This window comes from Capsicum annuum, chromosome 12, assembly GCF_002878395.1.
Source record: "Capsicum annuum cultivar UCD-10X-F1 chromosome 12, UCD10Xv1.1, whole genome shotgun sequence".
NCBI classification, from domain to species: domain Eukaryota; kingdom Viridiplantae; phylum Streptophyta; class Magnoliopsida; order Solanales; family Solanaceae; genus Capsicum; species Capsicum annuum.
In genome coordinates, this window is record NC_061122.1 from 25,097,818 (window position 1) to 25,104,019 (window position 6,202).

Below are 6,202 nucleotides of genomic sequence, written 5' to 3' on the forward strand. Positions count from 1 at the left end.
ATTACGTGTATTGCCGTATTCTAGAACCCAGAGTGCAGTGGGTGTAGTTTAGTTTAGAGTCTAGTAAGGGATCTCTTGAACTTAAGATGATGGCTTAAAGATAAGGGGGAGATGATAGAATAAGTAACCGAGTCAGGCTCTCAGATTCTGGTAGTGATGCCAGTATGATATAATACATCAGAAAGTGAGGGTGAGACTCAACCCATTCTTATCTCAGTATTTTTCAGTAATCCAAATACCTACTCATGTCTTACGATTCAGTTCCATGGTCATAGTTCATGTTCATACATATGATTGAGAGTCATGTACTCTCCCCATTCGAAAATGAGGAGTTTCAGTTTATTCAGTAGTTGGAATCACATTCTATATGTTATGAAATTCAAATTGAGGTCATGCAGCTCATGACTCATGTACTCACACTATATAGTGTGCTCAGTTCCCATAATTCATGCTATACTCTTTACGATTGACGAGATTCAGCTTATATTCATGTATGCCCTAATTCATATCACTTTGATAAATCCCTGATGTTGATTCGTTGTTCCTCAGGCCTCAGTTAAGTGTCGAGTTTTGTATAGTATCCTTCCATACTTCAAAGTCTTATGTTCTAACCTTTTAGTGACTCCTCCTTATGTAATGATAGTGGTGATGTGTAAATAGTTCTTGTTGATGAAAGATCATTGTATGCTTGTTTTGGATGAGGCCATAAGTGTGAAGAAAGATATGGGGCGAAGTCTTTGATACATATGATGGTTAGTGGAAATTTGTGTGTGTATGTTCTTGGGGTAGCGCATGGGAGTTATATTAACAATGGTTTAGAGACTATGTGAAATATGTATTTACGGGTGTTTGCCTTGAAGTCCATATATGATTATAAAGATAGGCTTGAATTACATGTTGGGATTTATGTTGAAGAACGTAATATGCGCTAGTAAATTCATAGTAAGTGTTCAGAGTAAGTCATTGAAGTGGTAAGGCACATTATGATTAGGGTGTGATCTTTAAAAAGATATAGAAGGTTAAATCATGTGGTTTATACTAGTATCGTGGTGTGGCATGTTGTATTTTGTGATTTAGAATTAGGCTTGATCACAGTGAAAGGATTTAAGCTACTTTAGACATTAGTAGAATAATTTTTCAATGCTCGTATGAGAATTATAAGTTGAACCAATCAGTATGGTATTCAACAGGAATAGTATAGTTAAAGAAGTATTTGAGGAGTGTGCTAAGCTTGAAAGTAAGAAGTTGCATCGCTTAAGGCCTGGAAATTCTGTCCTAGTTTATGAGTTATATGTCCTTATTCCATGCTATAGAGTAGTGTAATTGTGATGATTCCTTTGTTGGATGTCTTGTGTAACTCAGGCCCAAGATTCTTTGCTCCGTAATGCTACTTGAACTTCTTTAGAAAGAGTGTTGAAGAGATACTCCAGTTAAGTATAAGTGTCTGGTATAATTCAGTCTATAATTCAATTTAACAGTCGGCCAGACAAGTTACTATGGTTTTTCCACCTTTTCACCCAGTCCTACTATCCGAAGTCTCATGCGCATGGCCATCCACAAGAGATAATCTATTCCATCCATATAAATTGTGAATTCAGTTCATTCCAAGCATCATGTTTCAGATTCAGCTATCTATTCATGACTCGGTGCATAAAAGTTCAGCGTATAATCTCAAAATTTTCTAAGTATTTTAGCTCAGATAGTGTAATACCCTTGTAAGATCTAAGTCTTTCTGTATTATGATTCGTACTTGAATAAGCTATCACTTCCTAATTTCAATATGTATGATTGAATCATGAATATTTCAAGGGAATCCTAAATTTTCAGCATGAATCAGCTTCTTGAAGCAAGAAAAGTCAAGTCAGCTCAGAATTCAGTTTCATGATAGAAGTTTAAATATTTAAGATCAGTTATGTCCTTTCTTAGAAGGCACATCATGTCAGTGTTATTCTATACCTTTAAGCTTCAACAAGTTCCTACCCATCATTCGGGGACGAATGATCCCAAAGGGGAGATAATGTAACAGACCGTACTTTCAGGATAGAATCAATACCGTCGTCCTTATGCGTATAGACCCGAACTAGATGATTCCTCATTAATATATGTGTGGTGGTCAATCCTATAGTGTAATAATACCTTTGAATATGAATTGAGTTCACAAAAACCCCCTAACTCTAAGACGAGTTGAAAATATTTCAATCGAATAAGTTTTAGTGGATGTTTAAACTTAGGTCAATTTCCATCGACCATAACTCCTAGAATATGATGAATATGAGGGCTTATTATATATCAAATGAAATTTCTTCGAATAAAATTTCCAACGATACCAATTTTGCCTAAATCCGATATTCGAGCGAAAAGTTATGGCCATTTTAGTGACTGAGACAATAGCAGCATGCGATAAGCGTGCGATGCACGCTTTAAATTTTCAGATACTGTTTTCGCGTTTTTAAGGGCAAAATGGGTATCTTCCACCCCTTATCCAGCTATAACATGGGATTAAACTCTCAAAACACCAAAATATGGTTTTATTCACCCAAATTACCCAAGAACACTCTCTAGGGTTTCAAACTAAAAACCCAAATAAATCAAGATTCAACCGTGGGTTTTCGAAAGTGATTAAAGATTTGGACTCCCCACACCAAAGGCTTCAAGAATCATCCACTTTTCTCCATAATCAAGGTACACGGAGTTTTCCTCAAATCTCATGGGCATAGAAATCATGATTTTAAGAATGGGGTTTTGAATTTGTGAATATAATTATGTTTTTAGAAGTTTTGACAGTATTATTTTGGTCTTTAGGCCTTCCCTAAATTTATTTGAATTGATATATGTATATATGTACATGTTTTAATGTTGATGATTGAATTGAGAGCATGATTCATGTGAAAATCCTTCTCTTGTTATGATTTTCCTTACTTATCATATGATATGGATTGTTTTTTAAATACATCTTGAAAAGCATGTTATGAAGTGTCTTAATTTATGAATGATTGGTTATGAATCTTGAATTACAAAGACAGGGTTGTTTGTATTGAAAAATGTTGAAAATACATATAATGAAAGAGTGCATGAATTTTTTCAAAAGCATATGACCACCTTATGTTTGAAGAGTTCTTGCATAGTTTTGACTTATGCTTTCGGAACATGAAATCTCTTATACTGTTTGCATGTTTGGGTGGTCTGAACCATGTTTTAATGAAAGATCATGCTTATTGCATTATGGCTTAAAAATAGAACTTGCAAGTCTCGGTGTGACGACACCAATTTAGATTTTGCCATGATAATTCAGAACAGATTTAATGCATGTTTGAAATCAGACTTTTCAGATGTTGAAATTATAAACATGCATGATTTAGAACAAGATAAAAATTGGGCATAAATAGAGCTTACGTGGTTCCACGAAGAAGGCATGAGTTCAGATAACTCATTGTCCAAAACCGTGATTTGCCGATCCGAGTTTATATATTACGCTGGCCTAGAGCCCTGTGGTGTATCAGATTTAGGAACTCCAACTCTTGCGGCACACTCGGGTTGGAGGCTTCCCCGCCGAGTCAATGGCAGATTTCATATCGCCTGTGGAATATCAGAGTTGTAGGGGATGCCACCTAACTCAGAAGTAATACACAGATCAGAAATTTGAAATTTTCAGACAGGTTATATGTTTTCAGAAAGTGCCCATGTGTTTTCAGAAACTATTTTATGCTTGATGTTTGATGAAAATTACTCTCACCTATTATATATATATGTTCAAATACTCTATTTTGGATTGCTTGGCGTGCCAGTACTTTTATGCTGACCCCCCTCCCTCCAGGTTCTGAGGCACAGTCTAGGGGTCTAGATAAACAATAGATATTTCAGATCACAGATCAGATTGTGCAATGGTGAGCCTTTTATGATCCAGAAGGCCTGGTTATTTCAGAAATTTATCCTTAGTTATGTTTTGGTCGACTGGTGGACTTGTCCCAGTTTTCAAACAGTTTGTTTAGTTCATAGTAGAGATTTCGCAAACTGAGTCAGACATTATTACTATTCAGATATATTTTGAATTTCAGTTTTCAGTATTATGATCACTTTTAGATTGACCATGTTTCCGTATTAGATGTCTATTTCCGCATTATCTTTTATTAAGTGAATGTTGTGCATGATTTCCAAATAGAGAAGGGTGTTCTGGGACTTCATGGTTCGGAATGCTCGTCACGGCTAGGGCCCCGGTTCGGATCGTGACAAAAAAATAATTTTCTGCTTCTGCTTTTTTTGAAAAGCAGAAATTTTCTGCATCATCCCAGAAGTAGAAAAACTCTTTCTGCTTTTTTTTAAAAGCACTTTTGCAAGTTTGCCAAACAACCTTGTTTTCAAAAAAAAAAAACTATTTTTTTTCTCAAAATAAGTGCTTATTTTTTAAATTAACCAATCCCAAACAGGAACTAAGAATCGAAAACTTAATAATTTGGAAACATTCTTTTTGGAGGTGTGCAACAACGTTTGTAAGTAATGTACCCATATTTTCTCATGGATTTTAAGTTAATAACTTAATATGCTTAACAAACTATTTGACTCCTACTGGGATTTGAGTACCATTTTCTTTTATTTTGAAAAGACAATTTTATCTATTACAGAGATTTTCAATGAAGGACGAAAAGTTCAAATCACTTTTCTAAGGGTCTTCACATTTTTAATATATTATATATATTATAGATTATAGATATAGATATAGATATAGATTATAGATAGATATTTGAGTAAATTTCATCCATGGTCATTTAGTTTTGTATCTATTACACAAAAGTCACTTTTCTTTCATTCATTACACAAAAGTTACTTTACTTCGTTCCGACCATCACAAAAGTCACTATCTCCGGATTTTACAATAATCCCATCGAAAAAATGGTATAGCAACATTAATTAATTCTTGATTTTAATTTAAGAGAATGTAATATATTACCCATATCTTGACCCTTTTTATATGTGCCTAATCCAATTTTTCTTATGGATTATATAACGGAAGGGTACCAATTTCTTAATAGATTAGGTTTCCTAATGGACTATTTTCATAAAAAGTTTTGATTGATATTTTTGTGAAGATATAATTATATTTATATAGAAGGGAGAATATCAAAATTTGGTAGTCCTCACAATGGCGTTGTGGTAGTTTTAATTTTCTTAAAATCCTCTAAAATTGAGACATGTGTTGGTAAATTATTTTTTCTTCTCTAAAATTATGACATGTAATTGATAAGATTATGATAATTTTTAGTTTTTAAAAGTCCTCTAAAATTGTGACATGTGGTTGGTAAATTACTTTTCTTATCCAAAATTGTGACATGTAGTTGATAAATATTATTTTTCTCCCTATAAAATTGTGACATGTTATTGATAAAATTACTCTTTTCCTTCTAAAATTGTGACGTGTAGTAGATAAAATTATTTTTTTTCATACTTTCCTTTTCTTTTCCCTTGGGTCTTTCCATTCGGTACACCACAATAATATGATAAACTACTCTATTTATTGAGTTTGTCTTTATGTTTTTAATTATTTGATTAATAGGTTAATTCTCTTAGAAGTTTTCATTGTAATATTCAGCTTCTGATAAATTACATAGTGCTTAATGACATAATACATAAACAGGACCTTTAACTTGACATCAAATTATAAACTATGCCCTTTAATTTTGCCAATGCTCAAGTATACCCTTTAACTGTATAAAAGCTGAAGAAAAAAATAGGGATAATACATAAATATAATTGTAAACTTGACACCAAATTATAACTTTGACCTTAAACTTTGACAGAGCACAAATAGGACCTTTAACTATCCAAAACCTGTACAAATATGACCTCCGATTTTGCAACCCCCATGCATGAGTTTTACTCGCGCCTATGTGGAAAGGTAATCCAATCACACGGTGCCACGTCGTTAAAAGGGCTGACTTGGAGGGAAGTCATATTTGTACAGGTTTGAATAGTTAAGGTCATATTTGTGCACTGTCAAAGTTTTATTTTTTGTGTTAAAACGACATCATTTTTATTATTATTATTATTATTATTATTATTATTATTATTATTATTATTATTATTATTATTATTATTATTATTATTATTATTATTTAATTTATTTAGGGATCGAACTCGCGTAACAGGCTGAAGGAAGCACTCAAGAAGAGCAAATAACACCACTGGGTTATCTAAGTGCCTTGTTTCA